We start from the raw sequence: 22173 nt of genomic DNA on the forward strand, positions 1-22173 counted from the left end.
GACAGGCTGCTGGGGAGATTACACGCCACTACATGTTTACTGGACCCGTATCCCTCCTGGCTGGTGCTGGCCACTCAGGAGGTGACACGAGGCTGGCTCCGGGGAATTATAAATGCTTCTTTGTTGGAGGGGGTCTTTCCAGCCGCCTTGAAAGAGGTGGTGGTGAGACCCCTCCTTAAGAAGCCTTCCCTGGACCCAGCTATTTTGAGTAATTACCGTCCAGTCTCCAACCTTCGCTTTGTGGCAAAGGTTGTAGAGAGTGTGGTGGCATAGCAGCTTCCCCAGTACCTGGATGAAGCAGTCTATCTGGACCCGTTCCAATCCGGCTTCCGGTCCGGGTATAGCACGGAGACAGCTTTGGTCGCGTTGGTGGATGATCTCTGGAGGGCCAGGGATAGGGGTTGTTCCTCTGCCCTGGTCCTGTTAGATCTTTCATCGGCTTTTGATACCACCGACCATGGTATCCTGCTGCGCCGGTTGGAGAGTTTGGGAGTGGGAGGCACCGTTTATCGGTGGTTCTCCTCCTATCTCTCTGACTGGTCGCAGACGGTGTTGACAGGAGGGCAGAGATCGACCACGAGGCGCCTTACTTGTGGGGTGCCTCAGGGGTCGATTCTCTCGCCTCTCCTGTTCAACATCTACATGAAGCCGTTGTGTGAGGTCATCAGTGGCTTCGGGGTGAGTTATCAGCTGTACGCTGATGACACTCAGCTGTACTTTTCCACCCCGGGCCACCCCAACGAAGCTGTCGAAGTGCTGTCCCGTTACCTGGAGGCCGTACGGGTCTGGATGGGGAGAAACAGACTCAGACTCAATCCATCCAAGACAGAGTGGCTGGGGATGCTGGCATCCGGTACAGTCAGCTGCAACCGCGGCTGTCTGTTGGGGGCGAGTCACTGGCCCCAACAGAGAGGGTATGCAACTTGGGCGTTCTCCTGGATGGACGGCTGTCGTTTGAAGATCATTTGGCGGCCGTCTCCAGGAGAGCCTTTCACCAGGTTCGCCTGGTTCGCCAGTTGCGTCCCTTTCTGGACCGGGATGCCTTATGCACGGTCACTCATGCTCTCGTCACTTCTCGTCTGGATTATTGCAATGCTCTCTACATGGGGCTACCCCTGAAGTGAACTCGGAGACTCCAGTTAGTCCAGAATGCAGCTGCGCGGGCGATCGAGGGAGCTGCACGTTGCTCCCGGGTAACACCGCTCCTGCGCAGTCTGCACTGGCTACCTGTGGTCTTTCGGGTGCGCTTCAAGGTTCTGGTTACCACCTTCAAAGCGCTCCATGGTTTAGGGCCCGGGTACTTACGGGACCACCTGCTGTTACCTTATGCCTCCCATCGACCCGTACGCTCCCACAGAGAGGGTCTTCTCAGAATGCCGTCCGCCAAGCAATGTTGGCTGGCGGCCCCCAGGGGAAGGGCCTTCTCTGTTGGAGCACCTACCCTCTGGAACGAACTTCCCCCCGGTTTGCGCCAAATATCTGACCTTCGGACCTTTCGCCGGGAATTAAAAACTTACTTATTCATCCAAGCGGGACTGGCCTGATTTTTAAATTTTAAATTTTAACTTTTTGTAATTTTATATGGGTTATTTTAGGTTGGGTCAATTGACAGTTTTAATTCGGCCATTATTGAATATGTTTTTTTAAATCGATATTTTAACTTTGTATATTTTATTGTTTTTATCTTTGGCTGTGCACCGCCCTGAGTCCTTCGGGAGAAGGGCGGTATAGAAGTTTGAATGAATAAATAAATAAATAAATAAATAAATAAATAAATAAATAAATAAACAAACAAACAAACAAACAAACAAACAAACTATTTATGCACCATATGCTTGTGACACCACCAGTGAATAAATTAAAATATCTGTCCAGATATTTCATGCTTGTTATTTCTACTTTTCATGCTAGATGTTAATTTCATTAGTTTCATATCATTTCCTAGAGACGTTCAAGGTGGTATACACATTAGTTACTCCTATATATTTTTCTCCAGAGTAACAAGCCTGTTACGTGAATTGGAATGAGTATGACTTGTTCAGACACCCAATAACACTTCCATTCCACCTTGTCATGCAAGAAATGCAAAATGCAAAACTAGACTGCCATATTGATAACCAACTTTATTAGAGTCAAGAGAGACTAAATCTGTGTGAGATCAAATGCGTTCTCTGCTCTAGCTATTATTTCATTTATTTACTATATTTATATGTAATCTGTGAGTACACTACCAACATAAGGACAGCAATAGATGGAAAATAGGACACAATTATATTTATTTCACTACACACTGAAATAAAATTTGGTTGTGGCATCTCTTTAAAATGCTACAAGTGGAATCCATGTCGCCTGAGATTGCTGAACTATAACACCCAGCAATCCCAACTTGCAAGGCAAATGGGAAATGATACTGAGTATAGTATAGCCTTCATTGTCATTGTACATCATGTATACAATGAAATTGGTTGAGCAGCTACTTCAGCAACCTCTGGAGCAGGGGCATCTATGGTTCCTGTACTATCTGTAGACTTCAATTCCCAGAATTCCTGAGCATGGCTAGCTCAGGAATTCTGGGAGTTGTAGTCCACAGTCACAAAGGGGCCAGAGTTGCCCACCCCTGCTCTGGAGGCTCACAGGTTCTCCACTTGTTTTACTGTTAAAACATTTCTGGTTGTTTTTCCAGTAGCAAAGCAACTAAACAGAAAAGAAAGAAATGCAATATGCCATATATGATACTCAAATTTAAGGCCTTTCTTGTTATCGGCTGTAGGTAATAGTGCAAACAAAACAAACTTAGCAGAAACTTTCATTGAAGATACACATATAGCCTAGGAAATGCTTGTCCAAATTATATAGCATGTGAATAGATGCAAGGAAGTTGTGGTCAACACTGCAGAGCCACAAACACTGTGAAGCTAACTTTTTAGTTGTGAAATAGACACTTATCTGTTAGAACAAAAGGAAGTGCCTTATTAAATCTGTTACAGAGAAACCTAAGTTAACAGCTGCAGCATTCAGGCTGTGGACAAGAAGATGATTTACAAGTGACCAAAGCAGCTGAAATTATTCTGTTTATAGTTCTCAATGCCAGCTACATTTATTACAACAGTCAGTGGATAAGCTTTTGCCCACATGTTTAATGAGGAAAAGCTGAAGGCCGCGCAAAACCACAGGACTGAGCACAGAGCAAATCTACCTACCTTCTTTGTACTAAATCAGAAAAGAGTTGTAGAAGCACATTTCAATAGAGATGGGAAGGGTCTATGACAACTCACCTTGGCCAACTCGACATGGCCAACTTGCTGCAGCCAACTCACCACGGACAACTCGCTGCAGGATAACTCGCCACGGGACAAGAGTTACACTAATATTGAGGGAAATAGTCAAATACAATAATTAATGAAAGGATGCCCAAAGGAGGGTCAAAATAAAAGGTGAATGACAAAAATTATTTTTTTTTAATTATTAAAGAAAATTAAATTGTTGAATTTTCCCACAGCGAGCTGACCATGGCGATTTGTCCAGGGTGGGATTCAGCCGGTTCGGACACATTGGTAGCTTCGACAATCAGCTGACAGCTAATCGGTTCACTCCGACAATCAGATGGGTCCACCCCCGCGCTAAAAACCTATATTCCTTTTGTTTTGAGCCCAGCTGGTAAGAGCAGCAGAGCGGATTGCCGTGCCTCAGCTGTTTTACTCACTCTGGATTTAGTAGAAGGTAATTTTCAATCGTATTGAGCATGCGCGGAAACACGAGTTTGGCACATGTGCGAGCGAAGCCAACCGGCTGTTACAACCGGTGAATCCCAGCACTGGAATTGTCCCATGGCAAGTTGGCTATGGTGAGTTGGCTGTGGCGGGTTGTCCCATTCTGAGGTGGGAAGGCCTGACACTATCACTGCATTCACATGCAGTCACTATTAGAAACGAATATGTATGCACACTACTTAAATGTTTCTGTTTGGTTATTCCTGGCAGGGAATACCGCTGATCAAAGTGGAACTTTTCCCATGTGTTTAACATCAGTTATTTTCTAGGAAACTCTGGTTACTCTTCTCCTGACAATTCCTGGCTTAAGGCGCTTGCCTATCTGGATAGAAACAACCCATTGGCTACAATTCACCCTTGCTGCTAACGCTAAGCAAAGTGAAGCACAAAGCCATTTTGCATTTGGTTGGAAGGAATAAACAAGCAGGGACAGTTGCTACACTTAGCTACTAAGGCGCTGCACACTTTGAAAATGATTAAGAAGTGCTTTGGATCATAAGTAAGCACAGCCCCGCTCTATTCATTAAAGCAGCTACATCTCTTTTTTTAAACTTTTTGCAGAACCCCCCCCCCCTCGCCAAATCTCATTTTGATTTACAAATGCATTTTAGCACTCTTTCTTCTAGCAGAGGTGCAGATAACAGCTTCAAAGAAAAGGCCTCCTCAATGATGATGTCACTCCTACAGGGATTTGTTCCCAGGAATATTTGTATGATGCCTATCTTCATGATATTTTTACAACTAGACAAGTCACTTAAAAACAGTTCTTAGGCTTTTAATCTCTTATATCTTGCTTTAATGGCACTATTTATTTTTAAAATTCCTTTGACTATTCCCTCATCCTCAACCACCCAATCCCTTTTTTGGTTCAGTCTAGTGCTTGCGTGTTTTTCCTTTTTTCTAACTTCTTGTATGTGCTTCTTCTAAGCTTGTATGCCTATTTTAATGTCTCATAAAATGTTGTCTAGCAAGATATAAATCAAAATAAATTAAACCAAAACGTAAATGAGGTAAATAGGTTGTCTACTTCAGGACAAGTGTATGGACTAGATGAAGTAGTTTAAAATTAATTATAATTAGTATTGTTTTATATTCAATGAATGTCTTTTTTCCTCTTAATCAAAAGGTAGGCTATTTTCGAAATTAATTCTTAATTCTTAAGCCAGAAAAGACATGAATGATGGATGAGTTTCACACTATTGTATTATGTTTGTTCATTTAGAAATGAAGAATAGAAATGTCTTTTTAAAAAATGAAAAATCAGAGAAATAACTGCTTGGAGTATATCCTGAAATAATAGTTATTGGTGTTTGATTCTCTTTCTCCTCAAAAAATTCAAAAGCTGTTTTCAAGTTCAACAAAATTAATATTTGTCAGAGCTGTAAGTGTAGTTTACAATACAACACTGCTTTAGCCGATCCACCAACCATCACATAATTACATCAGTTAAACTACAGAGACACATCAGCATACACACAAATTATACAGATGTTATTCTGCAGGAGCAAGCAAAATCATCATTGTTAAATTGCGTAATTAAATTTAAAATCCTAAGAATGCACATGCAGAGCTACATATTCCAGTATGCCTTTGCGTAGAAAAAAAAATCATGTGCTTCAAGATAACGTAATCAAGAGTAGGATTATTTTATGTGCATTCTTTAAATATCAAGGATCACCGTTCCTAACTCAGCAGATTAGATGCCCCACACAACAGGAAAGTATTTGGAGAAAATCAAATTTAATACAGTCACATTACATTTAGAAATAAGGTAATATAGTTTAATTTTTTTAAATATATATATATATAAAGCAGAAGCACTAAGAAAACAGGAATTTTCATCTATCTACAATGTTTATTTGCAGGAGTGATTCCCAATGTGACAAAAAGAGACCGAGTTTGTGCATTCTGCTAGATTAGGCTAAAATGTGGTTGGTACTTTTGTGTTGTAACATGTAACAGGAACCAGTTACTGCTGAGCGAATGGCCACTTTACATCACAATATGGCTCACTACTCGGATGCACTCTTTGTACCAACCAGAAACTGTGCTTTGTTAAACTGGCTTCAGGAGTGAGCAGTCTGTTTACTCAGCCATTTCCAGTTATTATGCATGAAATAGCTGGTGCATAAAAGCAGACTTTCCAGCAAATATTACTAAGGAGTTTAATTCCCCAGAAATAAGGATGTCAAATAATATTCGCTGATCTTCCTATCTTACTTTTCCCAAATGAAAACCCAATGCATATGCAGCTACTTCACACATGATCAGGAAATCTGACTGAATATTGCTCCTGAACACATAGAGAGCAGCTGTGTCCAGATCATCCCGATTACTAGTAAAGCCAAAACAACTGACCATAATATTCAAGTTTAGTTACATCAATCCGGTATCATCTACGTCTTCTAAATGCTGCATCCCAATTCACAAGAACAGAACTACAAACTGCTGAAGCTTTGTCCAAAGATTTTCCAAAAGCTACAAATGACCTTCTCATTTTTCCTAATAGTTTTAGAGTTTACAAACTATGATAATACAGTAAAAATTAAGATATGGGCAGATGGTCTCCGAGCATTACTCACAATCTGATTCGCATTTGCCTAGAACTAATGTATACTGGTAGATTTTCCTGGTTGTTTGGGTCTTTTCCAAAGGGTCAACTAGACAGCAGTTTTGCAAATTACAAAATTAACTGTTCTCAATTGTTAGTAAACTATGCAGAAAAGGCTCCCATAAGACATGCCAACTCTTTCCAGCTTGCATTACACAGTCCGAAATTATAGGTTTTCAAAATAATGGTTATATACTGAAGATCTCATCTCATGTTACCCTACTTACTTAAAAAGAAAAAGGCAGGACAGTTTAAGACAAGAATATTGTTAACTAAATTAAAATCTGCATTTCCTAGAAGGTTAAAGGGATACGTACACAGCAGGTATTATCAGATAATGGACTTCATCATATTGTGAACTCCCCACATCTGTTATTTCACTGACATTATTTACTGCAGCAAAACCTCAAAAGGAAATAGGTGGAGCAGTTCAGTCAGAGGCTCAAAACGGAGTTCCTCATACACAATGACAACATTTTCTGTGCTTTGCTGATCAATTTGCAAGGCTCCAAAAATAAAGCACACCCTTTTAATTCTCACTAAAGTCTGAATATTTGGACTTGATAAATACTGGGGAGGAGGGGGATTAGTCCATAATTATGACACATGATTGGACACTATGCATGTATAACATTTCAATAAAAACATGCCTGTTACAGTATTTTTCGGAGTATAAGACGTTCTGGACTATAAGACGCACCTACTTTTTTGGCGAGGAAAACAAGAAAAAAAATCTGCCTCTGCCTCCCAGCAATTTTGCCTCCTTGCAGCAAACAGCCAACAGCCAGCTTTACTTTCATTTTCGTTTTCAGCATAGCTTGATTAGCAGAAGAAAAAAAAATCTGCTCCCAGCAATTTACCTACTTGTAGCAAGCAGCAGACACACCCCCAGGCTGATCCAACAATCAACTTGTGCTAATTCGGCTGTGCTGAAGCTGAAATGGGCTGCACGGAGGTAAATTGCTGGAAGGCAGAGGCCAAAGGATGGGGGCCAGTGTGTGGGCGGGGCTACATTAGGTGTATAAGACACACCTAATTTTTCACCCCCTTTTAGGGGGAAAAAGGGGGCGTCTTATACTCTGAAAAATACGGTACTTAACTGGTAGCTTAGGCCTGGGAAGGTCATGGAATAGGTGGGTTGGTGTGGCACTCTGTTCCAGCAGCTGCTGAAGGAAGGGCGAGTGGGGGCGACACCAACCTTTCCTGACTTGCCCCATTAGGGTATTTTGCTTCATCTGAACCCCAGAATAACTGATTGCAGGTATGATTCCTGAAAAACTATGTCCTGAAAAACTACACCTCAATGCAAGGAAAAGGACAGTCATTTCTCCAGGAAGTACTCATCGAAGCAGAAGAACCAGAATTTTCTCAATTCTACTTTAAAAAGTGGAAACACCCTTCCACTTGGAAGAATCTCTCAAGTGCAAACAGCCTTGATGGCGCAGTAGTTAGAACAGAGTATTGCAGGCACAAAGCCTAGAATTTGATCCTGATGGTTGACTCATCCTTCCAAGGTCAGTAAAATGAAGACCCAGATTGTTGGGGGCAATATGCAAATAATGCTTCAACATTATAAGCCATCCAGAGAATGCTATAAACATTACGGGCCATTATATAAGCCTAAATGCTATTAGTATTGGTATCTTCTATCTTCCTCAAATTCTGTTACGTTTTCTGAACATTTCAATTTTCAGTGAGTTTTATTTCTTTGATAAAAAGTTCTTTAAAAAATGCAGAACTACAAAAAGTAGACTAAGAACAAAAAACACAAAAGCTGTACACAAAAATAAAAAATAGAAAAACATAATTAATAACAAACAATAGTAAACAATAGAAAGGATTATGGACAACCAAGGCATATCATCTATCTATCAAGTATTAAACAGAATACAAAATTTTCCAATTAAGGAAAAAATCCTCTATTCTTGTAGAATTTCATGACATCTGCGCCAAAGGAAAACATATTGCATCCTCTTTTTTTTAGTTTTAAAAAATTGTCTTTCCAAAAATGGATAAATTACACATGTATTGAATTTAATCCTTAATGTCTGGAATAATAGTGGTTGTTCAATTTCTCAAAATAATTCTATTACCAATTTCCCATAATCTAAGCTCTTTTAAACAATGAAATTCTACTTTTTTGGAGTATAATTCAACGTAACATTTGTATCTTTATTGTTAGATTTTCCCATTTATTTACTTGTCAAAATTATATGTTGCATTATTATATTTCACTAAATTCCATTACACTAAACAACTCTATGAATTTGACCGAGCACAAACATGTGGCCAAAACTCAGCCCTGCTCTCTAGTGACAACAAAGACGAAATATAAGTACAGTTAACACTGCTAATTGGAGCCAAAAACTCCCTCTTTAAGCAACAGGTGTAAAATCACGTCACAAATCACACCAACTTACAAATGGCAGTTCTAGTTATGGTCTTTAAGCAAGATGTCATATGGTCAACAATTTGCAACTTCTTGTTAGTTTCCCCATGGAATTTGCTTGCTGGCTTAAATGATGATCACTTAACCATGGAATACTGCGACCATCATAACTAAGAGCCAATTACCAAGCACTCAAATCACAATCACATGACTGCAGGGACACTGCAACATCCACAACTTTGAAGATCGGCTATAAGTCTCCTTCAATGGTGGATTCCATATATTCTTACTATGGGTTCGCCCTGCGCACGCCTTCCATGCATGCACCCGGCCTTCTGCACATGTGCTTTGCACGCGCTCGCACATTCCACACATATACCCAGCCTTCTGCGCATGCACTTTGCTCGCGCTGGTGCATTCCATGCATGCATCCAGCCTTGAAAACGTGGCTTAACAGGATGGTATTGCGTCCGAGCAGGTCAGCGGGCCCAACCACAGTTGCTGCTACCGGCTCGCCCAAACCAGTACGAACCGGCTAAATACCACCTCTGGTCTCCTTGTTCAAGGCCATCATAATTTCAAACAGTCGTCGTAGCAAATGATCAGCCACTGAGGACTATCTTACTTCTCCTTTCTTAGTGCATCAAAAAAGTGGACTTTTTCCAGAAGGCAAATTATCTTTTGAATAAGGCCATCTTGTTAACTTATCACCAATTTGTCTATCAGGAGAGATGTGTGCTGGGTGGTCGCAAACTCAGAAGCTGTTGTTGCCGATGTTTCTGGTCCTCTGGAATGATCTCCCACTGAAGATTTATTTGCCTCCAACAGTCTGTCTTTCCACAAAGGGCTAAAGATAAAGCTTCTGAGGCCAGATTTAACTTACTTTCTTTGGGCTTTACTTTTTTATATTAATTGTATTTTCATACCTCATTAGTTGCCAAGAGTCTTGTGATTGCAGTAGCAAAGCTAATTTGGTAAACAAATACGTATTAGATTACTACTTCAAAAAAGATGTAATAGCATCAAATCATACAAATGAATGGCCCTCAGAATTTTAGATCAGCTGTAAAGATAATGTATTTAATGCCATTTTGCCTTAGGAATCTTTCCTGAATTGATAGAGAGAACTCAAACAAGTAAATCCAAGTGTTGAAAATTTACATATGGGGCCGAAAACGCTGTTCTCTGATTTAATACCTCCCGGAAATTTTGGCAGTGATCTTTGAAAATACCAAACATGATGCTTGCTGGTGAGTGCAAGATAAATTTTCCACCGCAAGATAAATTTAACAAATAAATTTGGTGAACTAAAATTCTAATGCATCTGAAGGATACCAGGTTTGGGATCTTTGATATAACTTTTCATGGAACATTAATAGCATATTTTTTTTTTTTTGGCTTGGACATGTGGCACAAACTTTCCCTACCAAAAAATCATAAGCGCGAGCTCAAGATTTTCTTATTTCATCGAGCAGGGCTGGCCTAATGGGAATTTTAATGGGATTATAGGGTTTTATAGGGTCTTTTATAATTTTTATCTTATTATTTTTAACTTTTAGCAAAATTGAATTAGATTTTTATTGATATATTGTTTTTAACCGTTGTGTTACTGTTTTATTCTGGCTGTACATCACCCTGAGTCTTCGGAGAAGGGCGGTATAAAAATGCAACTAATAAATAAATAAATAAATAAATAGCTGCTTTAAAAAGTTGCAGATAAGTATTATGCTTACGTTCATATGTACTCCTAAGCATTTCGTAAGTAAACTGCAAACTGAACAGTTTTAGCCTTTGCCAATATTTCTTATTCCGTTCTTTTCATTTTTAAAGTGTTTCATTCTATGCCATTGATAACTTCATATTATTATTTTTTTTTTTTATTTTTTTTTGTTTACATTTATATCCCGCTCTTCTCCGAAGACTCAGGGCGGCTTACAGTGTATAAGGCAATAGTCTCATTCTATTTGTATATTTACAAAGTCAACTTATTGCCCCCCCCCCAACAATCTGGGTCCTCATTTTACCTACCTTATAAAGGATGGAAGGCTGAGTCAACCTTGGGCCGGGCTTGAACCTGCAGTAATTTATTTATTTTTATTTATTTATTTATTTATTTATTTATTTTGTCATAACAATATATACAAGCGTTACATAAAAGGTTATAAATATATGAACGTATATATGAGGAGAAATGAGGTACTAAAAACGTGTATATACATAGGGAAAGAAACAGTAGGACAGGAACGGTAGGCACGTTTGTGCTCTTATGCACGCCCCTTTAGAGTCCTCTTAGGAAAGTGGTGAGGTCAACCGTGGACAGTTTTTGAGTGAAACCTTTGGGGTTATGAGAAGAAACCACAGAGTCAGGTAATGCATTCCAAGTATATACAATTCTGTTACAGAAATCGTGTTTTCTGCAATCTAAACTGGAACGGTTGACATTGAGTTTGAATCTGTTTGTAGCTCTTGTGATATTGTTATTGAAACTAAAAAAGTCATTGACAGGAAGGACATTACAACGGATGATTTTATATGCTAAACCCAGATCCAGTCGAAGGCGACGAAGTTCCAAGTTTTCTAGACCCAAGATATCAAGTCTGGTGGAATAAGGTATTTTATTAGTTTCAGAGGAATGGAGAATTCTTCTCGTAAAATACCTTTGGACACGCTCAACTGTGTTGATGTCAGATATATGGTAAGGGTTCCAGACAGGAGAGCAGTAATCAAGAATTGGCCTAACAAATGTTTTATATGCTCTGGTCAGTAGCGTGGTGTTTTTTGAAAAGAAGCTACGAAATTAAGTTGACAACTCTTAGAGCCTTCTTAGCTATGTAGTTGCAGTGGGCTTTGGAACTTAAATCGTTAGATGTAAAAACTCCAAGGTCTTTGACAGGGTGGGGTCATCTGCGAGGCAATGTCCATCAAGCATGTACTTTGTGATTGGGTTCTTTCTTCCAATGTGCAAGACTGAGCATTTACTGGTTGAAATTTGTAGTTGCCAAATTTTAGACCAGGCAGATAGATGATCAAGGTCCTTTTGAATTGTGGATGCATTGTCAGTGGTGTTGAAAAGTTTGACATCATCAGCAAAGAGAACACAGTTACTTGAAATATCAATACAAAGATCATTTATATATATTATAAAGAGAGTAGGTCCAAGAACGCTGCCTTGAGGAACACCACTCTTGACAGGAACAGGATTTGAAAGAGCATTACCAATTTTAACTATTTGTTGTCTGTTTGACAAAAAAGCAGATATCCAGTGGTGTAAGGGTCCTGAAATGCCATAGGATTTTAATTTTAGGAGAAGTTTATCATGTACTACTGAGTCAAAAGCTTTGCAGAAGTCTATGTATATTGCATCTATTGATTTACCTAGATCAAGATTAGTAGTCCATAGGTTTTTACAGTAGAGAAGTTGTAGATTGCATGATAATTTTTCCTGAAGCCAAATTGTTTATTTGAGAGAAGGTTGTGCATTTCTAAGTGTAAGGTAATGGATTGGTTGATGATGGATTCCATAACCTTGCAGGCGACGCAACATAGGGAGATAGGTCTATAATTATCAACTAAGCTGGGGTCGCCTTTTTTGAAAACTGGAATGACTGTGGCTAGCGACCAGAGACTGGGAAGGGAACTGGTTCTAAAGGCTATATTAAAGATTATACTTAGGGGTTCTGCTAGATTACTAGAGAGTTTTTAAAAAAAGTAAGCACAAAGACCATCAGGTCCAATGGATAGAGATGGCTTCAATTTACTTAGAGCTTTACCAACATTTTCTTCTGTAAAATCAACAATTGTTAAGTTGTCATGCTCATTGATTGTACAAATTTGGAATGTTGGATGAGTGCCATCACTGTTGACAAAAACTGATGCAAAGAATTTATTAAAGAGGTTTGCTCTAGATTCTTCATCATTGTATTCATTGCCATCAGGATCTTTTAGAGGTGGCATGCGTCTAGAGTTTTTAAGCTTGTTGTTGACAAAATTATAGAAGGCACGACTGGAATTTGTGCAGAAGATCCTCTTCTTGTTTGGTGTGGTAATTTGTGCATTCAGTTTTATTTGGTTGCATATAGTTCTGTAGCGTTTTTAAAATTAGCTACATAGCCCTTTGTTTCTTTTCCAGAGGATCTTTTTAGATTGAAGCTTTTTTATTGATATGGGTAGTTTGCTTTTCCTAATCTTGATGGTAGTTAGTGGTACATATAGTTCGATGACTCTGTTGATTTCGAGTAGAAAAACTCTATAGTGGTCTTCAGCAGTTATACAGGTTGAGAACAGATTTTGCCAGTCTAGAAATGAAAGATCATTGTTTATAGAGTCATAATTGGCTTTTTTGAAGTTGTAAATGGGAATGCTATTGATATGATGGTTAAAGTCACAACGTATATTAAGATGGAAGTCAATCATGCAATGATCACTGTTGGAAAAGGGTTCTCTTATTTGTAGTCCATAAATGGTATTGTTATTGTTGCAGAAGATGAGGTCAAGGCAGTTGTTTAGTCTTGTATTATTGGTTACAAGTTGTTCAAGACCTAGGTTAGTAACAGCGTTGTATATTGTTGTGTGGATTGGATCAGTTGTACTTTCGTTAGTTATCCAGTTGATGAGAGGTAAATTTAGGTCACCCAGGAAGATGAGTGGATATGGGCAAGAGGCAGCCCAAGTTAGTAATGAGGTTAAAATATTAGCATGAGTAATATCGTAGTCGGGGGCTCTGTAGCATAGAATGAATCAAGTGCGGTTTTAGATGATAGACCACATACAATAGTTTCAGGAAGAGAAAGTTTGTGGGCAACTTGTATGTTTTTTAGATTAAGTGACTTTTTATAGAAAATAGCCACTCCACCACCTCTTCGGTTTTCACGATCTGAACGGTGAACTTGATATTCTTTGTTTAAAATGATGGAATCAGGGATGGAAGAGATTAGCCATGTTTCAAATAAATATAATGTCAAATGTACCACTGTTTAGCAGGAGGATAAATTCAGGTAATTTGTTAAGAATACTTCTTGCATTCATCAATTTACATTTAAAATCTGTAGAAAGAGGTGTTAAAGAGGTAAGAGGCGTGCATACCTAGTTTTGAATGTTAGTTGGTTGAGGATATGTATAACTGGTGGTTGTATTGGAGGTTGGATGGGTGGATGGAAGTTTTGGGTAGTGAGTGCTTGGATGTTGGGTACTAGACTGTTTGTTGATAAGGTTTGTTGGATGGATGGTTGAAAGGCTGGTTGGAAGGTTGGTTGGATGGATGAACGGATGGCTGGTTGAATAGTTTGTTGGATAGCTGTACGGATGGCTGGTTGAATGGTTTGTTCGATGGCTGATTGGATGACAGTTTCGATGGATGGTTGGCTGATGGGTACTTGATTGGTTGTTGGGATGGCTGGTTGGATGTTATGGGTGATGGGGGTTTGGTGGTGAATTTTGATTGAAGGATTTAATTTTAATGCAATTGGCACGGTAATCAATATATAGGTTTGATTCACCATTATCTTGTCTTCGTTTAAGCTCAGTGCGGAGTTCACGAACGTATCCGCTGCAGGAAAGATAGATCAGGGCGTGATCTAAGTTTACTGTAGGCAGGATTAGATTTAGCAATAGAGTTGATGGTATATATGAACTTACGTTTGCTGTTCTCGTTTATGCAGATGACTCTGCAGAATCTTGGTGCTATTGATCCGTCACTGTTTTTATATTCAGGACCATCTCTGGAGACTGAAATAATTTCATTTGGGGAGATGGATGATGAATTATAATTTCCAATTAAGTTTTGAATTTTGGTGATATCGGATTCATTTGTGTTATCTAGACCAAATAATATTGCATTATTATTTTTGGCCTCTCTAAGGCATCTCTAATTAGTTGGTCAGTAGTAAATTGTTGTTTAGGTAGGGTTGAAGGATCAGTATTATGTAAAGGTAGATGAGTTGGGAAGAGATTTAGATCAGTCGAGAAATCATTTTTTTGTGTTGTAATTTGTTTTATCAGATTGGTGAAGCTTTGTTCTATAACTGATAGGATTTTTTTCTAAGTTTTGTTCAATGGCTAGTATTCTTTTTTCTAGGTTTTGTTCAATAGCAAGTATTCTTTTTTCCAAGTTTAGTTCAATTGTAGCTATTATTCTTGCTTCTAAGTTTTTATCAGAGTTGGATTTTTTGGCTGGCATAGTGATAGATAGATAGATATATTTAATATTATTATTTTAAATAAATTATGTGATAAGTAATGAAGAAGTATCTTTCTTATTATTTCTATTTTAATTATTGAATAATTTTTATAATTATTTTAATTATTGAATAATTTTATAATTATTCGATAATTGAGGAAGTATCTTTTCTAAAACAATCTTTCTCAATTACTATTTCACTCTTTCACTTACACTGGAATAAATTTGGAGTAGGGATACTGGAGGTGCAGAGAAGGAAGTGATGTGAAAATGGAGTAAGCAGGGATAGCAATTGTGGATGCTGTGATCCACTATGTTTATGGTGGAGATTGGTGGGAGATTTAAAAAGACCTTTGGGTATGGAGGAGGAAGTAGAGTGGGCGGTGGCGGCGGCTGTTAGAATCGCTGCTTGAATAGCTGTTTGCGGTCGTGTGTACACCGGCAGCTGAGGGGCGGCAGCAGCAGCCTCTCTAATCAGGACCTCCTGAGTCCACTGGGCCACCAGAGAAGAATCAGCGGGGCCAGGGGGTGGTCTGACCGCTGTCAGGATGCGGGTGCGGCGTGGGGCAGCGGCGGCGGCGGCAGCGGCTGTTTGAATCAGCTGTTTGGCGGTCGTGCCCACCGGCAGCGGAGGCGGCTGCAGCAGCAGCCCCTCAAATCCAGATCTTCTGAGTTCACCGGGCCACCAGAGAAGAATCAGCGGGCCAGGCGGTGGTCCGGCGGCTGTCAGAATGCGGATGCGGCGTGGGTCAGCGGTGGGCGGCGGTTGTTTGAATCAGCTGTTTGGCGGTCGTGCCCACCGGCAGCGGAGGGGCGGCTGCAGCAGCCCCTCAAATCCGGATCTTCTGAGTTCACCGGGCCACCAGAGGTGAAACAGCGGGGCCGGCGGTTGACCAACGGTCGTCCGTATCCCGGCAGCAGTGAGGGATGGGGCGGCAGACGCTCAAATCAGGATCTACTGAATCCACTAAGGTCGTCTGAGTCCTGGTAGCGGTGAGGGGGGCGGCGGCAGTGGCAGCCGCACAGATCAGGTCTCCTGAATCCACTCGGTCAATTATTTAAGCGGTTATTTGATCACTCAGATTTAGGTTAGATTTCTGAGAGCAGCCGTTACAAGATGGAAGTGGTAACGGCAGTTGAGTGGTAGATGCCGGTGGTTTTGGAGGAGCGGTAAGCTAAAATTATCACTCTTGAAATATATCGTAGGGATCCTCAGGACCTCGTTTAATTGGGGATACCTGTTTATCCTGGTAGCGAGGGATATTTAAGCAAAAGATGTCATTTGACAATAGGTCTCAGAGGAGCTTCCCTCTTTATCAGCTGCTCTCGTGCTCACCGGAACCGGCTAATTGCAGGCTACTGTGTTCTAATAACAGGCTCTTAACAGCCTGAGCTATTCCGGCCCTTATATTATATTCATTGAAGGGTATTATGCTACAGCAGTCTAGATCTATCAAGCAGCAGTGAATTCAACCAGATGGTTCAGATATTCCCATATCAGAACTGTGTTTTCAAACAATTTTCACCCAAGATACCTTAACACTCCTGGCCCTCTTCCAAGACTACCCCATTTAACAGTTAGAAACCCAATTGTAAATTCATAGACAATATCCAACAAAGAAAAGAAAAAGTAAGAATATTAAGGATTCTAAACATGCAATACAGATAATCCTTGACTTTCAATCTTTCATATAGTGACCACTCAAAGTTACAAAGGCATGGAAAAAAGTGATTTATGACTGTATTTCACATTTATGACTGTTGTAGTACCCCCATGGTCACATCATCAAAAGTCAGATGCTTAGCAACTGGCATGTATTTATAATACTAACAGTGTCTCAAGGGCATGTGATCACCTTTTGTTACCTTCTGACAAGCTAAGGCCAGATTCACTTAATAACTGTTACTAATATAAAATCTAGTGGCTCACTTAACAAATACGACAAGAAAGGTAATAAAATGGGGCAAAACTCATTTAACAATCGTCCCACTTAGCAACAGATATTTTGGGCTCCCTTACAGTCATAAGGCGAGGATTACCTGTAGATTTAAAGTTGGAAGCTTCCCTGAACACAACAGCCCTTGTTTCTCTGTACCTGCGTATCAGTGGTGAAATCCAATTTTTTTTTACTACCGATTCTGTGGGCGTGGCTTGGTGGGCGTGGCTTGGTGGGCGTGGCTTGGTGGGCGTGGCTTGGTGGGCATGGCAGGGGAAGGATACTGCAAAATATACAAATAGAATGAGACTATTGCCTTATACACTGTAAGCCGCCCTGAGTCTTCGGAGAAGGGCGGGGTATAAATGTAAACAAACAAACAAAAACAAAAAATTCCCACTCCACTCCAGGGGAAGGATACTGCAAAATCTCCATTCCCACTCCACTCCAGGGGAAGGATACTGCAAAATCTCCATTCCCACCCCACTCTGGGGCCAGTCAGAGGCGGTATCTGCCGGTTCTCTGAACTACTCAAAATTTCCGCTGTCAGTTCTCCAAACTGCTCTAAATTTCCGCTATCGGTTTTCCAGAACCTGTCAGAACCTGCTGGATTTCACCCCTGCTGCATATATATTATTATATTAAGCAAATATAAGATCTTTGGCAGCATAGAGAGCTAGGAAAATATTTCTGAAAACTTCCTGAACTCCCAATTATTACCCCAAACGGGATATTTTACAGATCACCAAATACTGGAAATTGCATAAGTCATTTCTTTAAAAAAAATTCTAAAATCTTGGGGAGAGGAATGGGAGATGAGTAATCTGGACAGTTTATCCAGGCTACTTCCTACCTAAACTACATAATGGGTTCAGATTTAAGCTCTACTGTGCCTCAAATCACTAGAGAGTGGTAAAAACATCAGGGTTCCTACATATCTGTAATGGAAGCAGCAATCTGCAACACATTCATTAATGATCTGTGTAGTCGAGACAGGCAAATGCATACAAATGTCTTACTTAACTTGATTATACTTCAGCAACTCACCCATTTCAATTAGTTCTTGCTTCTCTTTAAACTCTACACATGCATGCATGTGTATGCACTTACATGCATTTCTGCTAAAAAAAGATGGCTGAATTATATCAAACTTTCCGTATTCTTATCTTCCTAAAGAATAAATGTATCAAAATATGCATCCTGTATACTGTTATTATTAATTTTTTTTTAATTTATATCCCGCCCTTCTCCGAAGACTCAGGGCGGCTTACACTATGTCAAGCAATAGTCTTCATCCATTTGTATATTATATACAAAGTCAACTTATTGCCCCCAGCAATGTGGGTCCTCATTTTACCTACCTTATAAAGGATGGAAGGCTGAGTCAACCTTGGGCCTGGTGGGGCTTGAACCTGCAGTAATTGCAGGCAGCTGCTGTTAATAACAGACTGTCTTACCAGTCTGAGCCACAGAGGCCCAGACTGACAATGCTTTATATAAAGGATTAAGAGTATTTCCAACAGCTAAAATGGAGAGAAGCAGGCAAACGTATTTGAGGAAATGAATTAGTAAAATACAACTCACTACTCGGGTTCTAAGCTAACTTTCTCCATCTGGATTGTTCTTTAGACATGTGAACGTAAACTCTCAGTATTGTCGTGTCCCACTCCTCCACTAACGACCAACAACAAGTATTTCCAAGCCAACACATTCATTGCTGAATTTGGAATTGATACACAGACTCAGAAGAGTGTGCTCAGGTTGAGGGAAACTATTTGCAAATTACTGTTCACAAGAAAAAATGTCCCACTATCCTTTTTTTAACACTTCACTGAGCCACAGCTGTCAAGAAACAGAACTGGAAATAATATTGTTAGAAAAGGAAGTTTACGTGCTAAATTTCAAACCACTGTAACAGTGTTATTTTGATTAATATGGTCTCACACTTCCTACAATTTTAGTATCTCTCCTCCCCCATGCCTAACCTCCCCTTCTCTTTTTGAGTTTCATTTTATCTGTCTTTTCTTACTTTCAGGTGTATTTTTATTGGGGAGCCTTCACTAAAGGGCAAAAAAGACCCAAGGCTGTATTGAAACTAGAGGGGGATGGGCTAATGTCTTCAAACAGATGTTGGACAGCCATCTGTCAAGGAAGCTTTGGTTTCGATTCTTGTGTGGGACAGAATTTTGGGCTCTGTGTCTATGGAGATACTCAGTCATCCAGGTGATGGTTGTTGCTAAAGTGCTTTTTTCTTTTTTTCCAAAAGGTTGAATAAATAAAGTCCAGTTGCCTTTTGGAGAAAAACAGAAGGAAAAAACCACCTCCAGGAGCCTAGATAACTAATGTTTAAATCTGTGTTAAAAAGATAGCAAGCCACCTGTTACGACTGAATAAGAAAAATGTAGGATGAGTTGGATGGGTTTTGCAGATTATCAATTTCTGCTCCCGGATTCCAAGTATATCAAACACCTGGTGTTATTCAAACAAACCACAATTAAAGAGAATGGAGCCAAAAGTTAGAAGCAGATACAAAATTCGTAACTGTAATTATTATATTCCAATTTTGTGTGAATGGACTTTTAGAGAGTGAGCAGACTGGACTGAGTGCTTTGTTAAATATGTTCTCATTTCCTGAAATGAAACCAAGTAAGCTGATGAAAATAGAGATTCATATACACATGCATTCACAGCCACACAATTTCAACTGCATGGACTCAAATCTGTAATCTAAAGCCTAAAATGTTGCAAAAATGCTAAGAACTGTCTACACTTACCAATTTCTATACTTGTCAATAGAGCCCAAGCCCACTCTATTAACCGTGTCCGAAAAGCAGCTGTTGTGTCTCGCCCGCTCCCCCTGCCGCAGCCGGGCCCCTCTTATCTCCTGCCGGACGCTGATAGTTCGGAAGAATGTCCTGGCATGCCTTCAGCCCCCAGTCCTGGCACCATGCCCAGGCAACTAAACCCCTCCCCCACAGCATGTGAGCCTGAAGAATGTGAGGCCAGTCATGAGCTAGGATTGCCAACAGCTGGAGGCTGGAGAGATCCTCGCTTCCGGAGAGTTGAGAGGCGATGTCAGCAAAAGGAAGGGAGGGTCAGGCCTGGATAAGTGCTGAGTCATGGAGCCACACCCCATGGCCTATATAAAGGATCTGCTTTCTGGCATTCTCTGAGTCAGGCAAAGTCTAACTTGGATTGCTGAAGTCACTTCCTGGTCTCCTGCCTGCCTTGAGAACTCTGATAGGACTTTGGCAGAGCTGCAGAGGCACGCTTGATACGGACTTCCCCGACCCGGCCATCAGCGGAGGAGTGGGACACGACATCAGCGGTCCCCAACCTATGGGCTGCGGTCCACTAGTGAACCATGAGGGGTTTGCAACTGGGCCACGGAAACGGCCAAGAAAGCGCATGTGCATCCTTACTTGCACAAGCAGCTGGTGAGTGCAGGGGGCGCAGGCGCTCCATTTGCTAAGCGGCAGGTGAGTGTGCACGCCACTCACACATACCTGCACGCACATGCGCATGCTTGACGGCCACTCACACAGCACCATCCCCTCCGCCCCCATTGGTCCGCATAGCCAGAAACGTTGAGGAACTCCACTCTAAAGGTTTCCTAAATAGTTTTTTGCAGAATAAAAAATTGCCATGGGAAGAGATCTGGATACAGCTCACAAAGTGTTTCTGGATTAGTAAAGGATAGTCCTCAATTTACAAACACAATTCAGACCAAAAACTCTGTTGCCAAGCAAAAGGGTTAAGTGAATTTTGTCCCATTTTAGGAGTTTTCTTGCCAAAGTTGGTAAGTGAATCACTGAAGTGGTTCATATTACAGTTGTTAAGTGAATATGGCTTCTCCATTGATTTTGCTGGTCAGAAGGTTGCAAAAGGTGATCACATGACCTCATAACCGACTGTCATAAATATGATTCAGTTGCCAAGCTTCCAAATTTTGATCATGTGACAATGGGGGATGCTGCAATGCTTGCAAGCGTGAAAAACGATCATAAATTACTTTTTTTAGTGCCGTTGTAAGTTCGAATGGTCACTAAATGAACTGCTGTAAGTTGAGGACTACCCGTATTTCCTATTATGCTAGCAACGCATATGCCTAATCTGGCTTTCATGCTTTCAGTTTTGCAGAAGAAGAGGAGGTTCTCTCCCCTTGCCTATGCTTTAGCACAATCCCTCTGAACTGAGGTCGGAAGAAACAACAAGGATGAAGACCAATGAAGGTGAACTATTAGCTCAAGCTGCTTTGGGTTAGTCATGGCTTTTTGAACTGTAGCTGAAGAATTTATTTTCTCTCACAACAATATTTAGAAATCACATTCTAGTTGAGTCGTATCAGTAATAGTAATTCCCTCACTGGAATTCCTGTGCAGTGTAACTTAAGAGGTATTTTTCTGCTCGTATACCATGAACGGGTAAACATTGAACGCCATAGCAAAATGTACTTGAAAGTATCTTCCTATGCAAGAAGAGCTGGAAAGCTGACACTTCGGGTTCGAGAGCTGAGCGCTGCGTTACTTGCCCCAAGCTCCTGCCCACCAAGCTGTTTGAAAGCATGCAAATGCGAGGAGATAGATAGGTACCACTTTGGTGGGAAAGTAACAGAGTTCTATGCACCTCTTGAGCCATGGTGGCGCAGTGGTTAGAATGCAGTACTGCAGGCTACCTCTGCTGACTGCTGGCAGTTCTGAGTCTCACCAGCTCAAAGTTGACTCAGCATTCCATCCTTCCAAGGTCGGTCAAATGAGACCCAGATTGTTGGGAGGAAATATGCTGACTCTGTAAACCGCTGAGAGAGGGTTGCAAAGCTCTGTGAAGCGATATGTAAGTGTTAAGTGCTACTGCTATCTCAGTGTATAATCCTGCTGGCTACATGACCATGGGAATGTCTTCAGATTACGCTGGTTCTCTTAGCTAAAAAATGGATATGAGTACCGCCCCCTAGAATCGGACATAACTGGTGAAGGGAAACCCTTACCTGTATACAAGGGATGGGGAGGGAAGTATCAGAATTACTTAAAATTTCTTATTTCCTTCCAAAAATAGAATTTAGCTGAATTTTAATATGAAAGGTTAAACTCTGGTTCTGCTTCCTAAGGGCACATGCAGTCCAAGTCTCTTTTTTCTGATTCTGAGAGCTTCCTCAGGCTGCAACTGCAGGAAACTGGTGGCAGTTTGAACAATTTCAGAGCAAATAAACACGAAAGGGATGTGGTGGCTCAGTGGGCTAAGACGCTGAGCTTGTCGATCGAAAGGTCGGCAGTTCAGCATTTTGAATCCCT

At 40.6% G+C, this 22173-nt stretch overlaps 1 protein-coding gene across 9 annotated transcripts in view; it reads right to left on the bottom strand.

The window, feature by feature from the left end:
- TBL1XR1 (TBL1X/Y related 1) overlaps positions 1-22173 on the bottom strand; it is a 296615-nt gene that overhangs the window by 222514 nt on the left and 51928 nt on the right. For 2 of the 9 annotated variants that reach the window (XM_058189222.1, XM_058189229.1), the window contains exon 2: positions 3276-3364. The exons of the other annotated variants lie outside the window; for them this stretch is intronic. The gene's annotated coding sequence lies outside the window, so the exon portion shown is untranslated. The remainder of the gene's footprint in view (positions 1-3275; positions 3365-22173) is intronic. 9 annotated transcript variants of the gene reach the window in all.

The sequence above is a fragment of the Ahaetulla prasina genome, chromosome 6 (assembly GCF_028640845.1).
Source record: "Ahaetulla prasina isolate Xishuangbanna chromosome 6, ASM2864084v1, whole genome shotgun sequence".
Classification (NCBI taxonomy): Eukaryota; Metazoa; Chordata; class Lepidosauria; order Squamata; family Colubridae; genus Ahaetulla; species Ahaetulla prasina.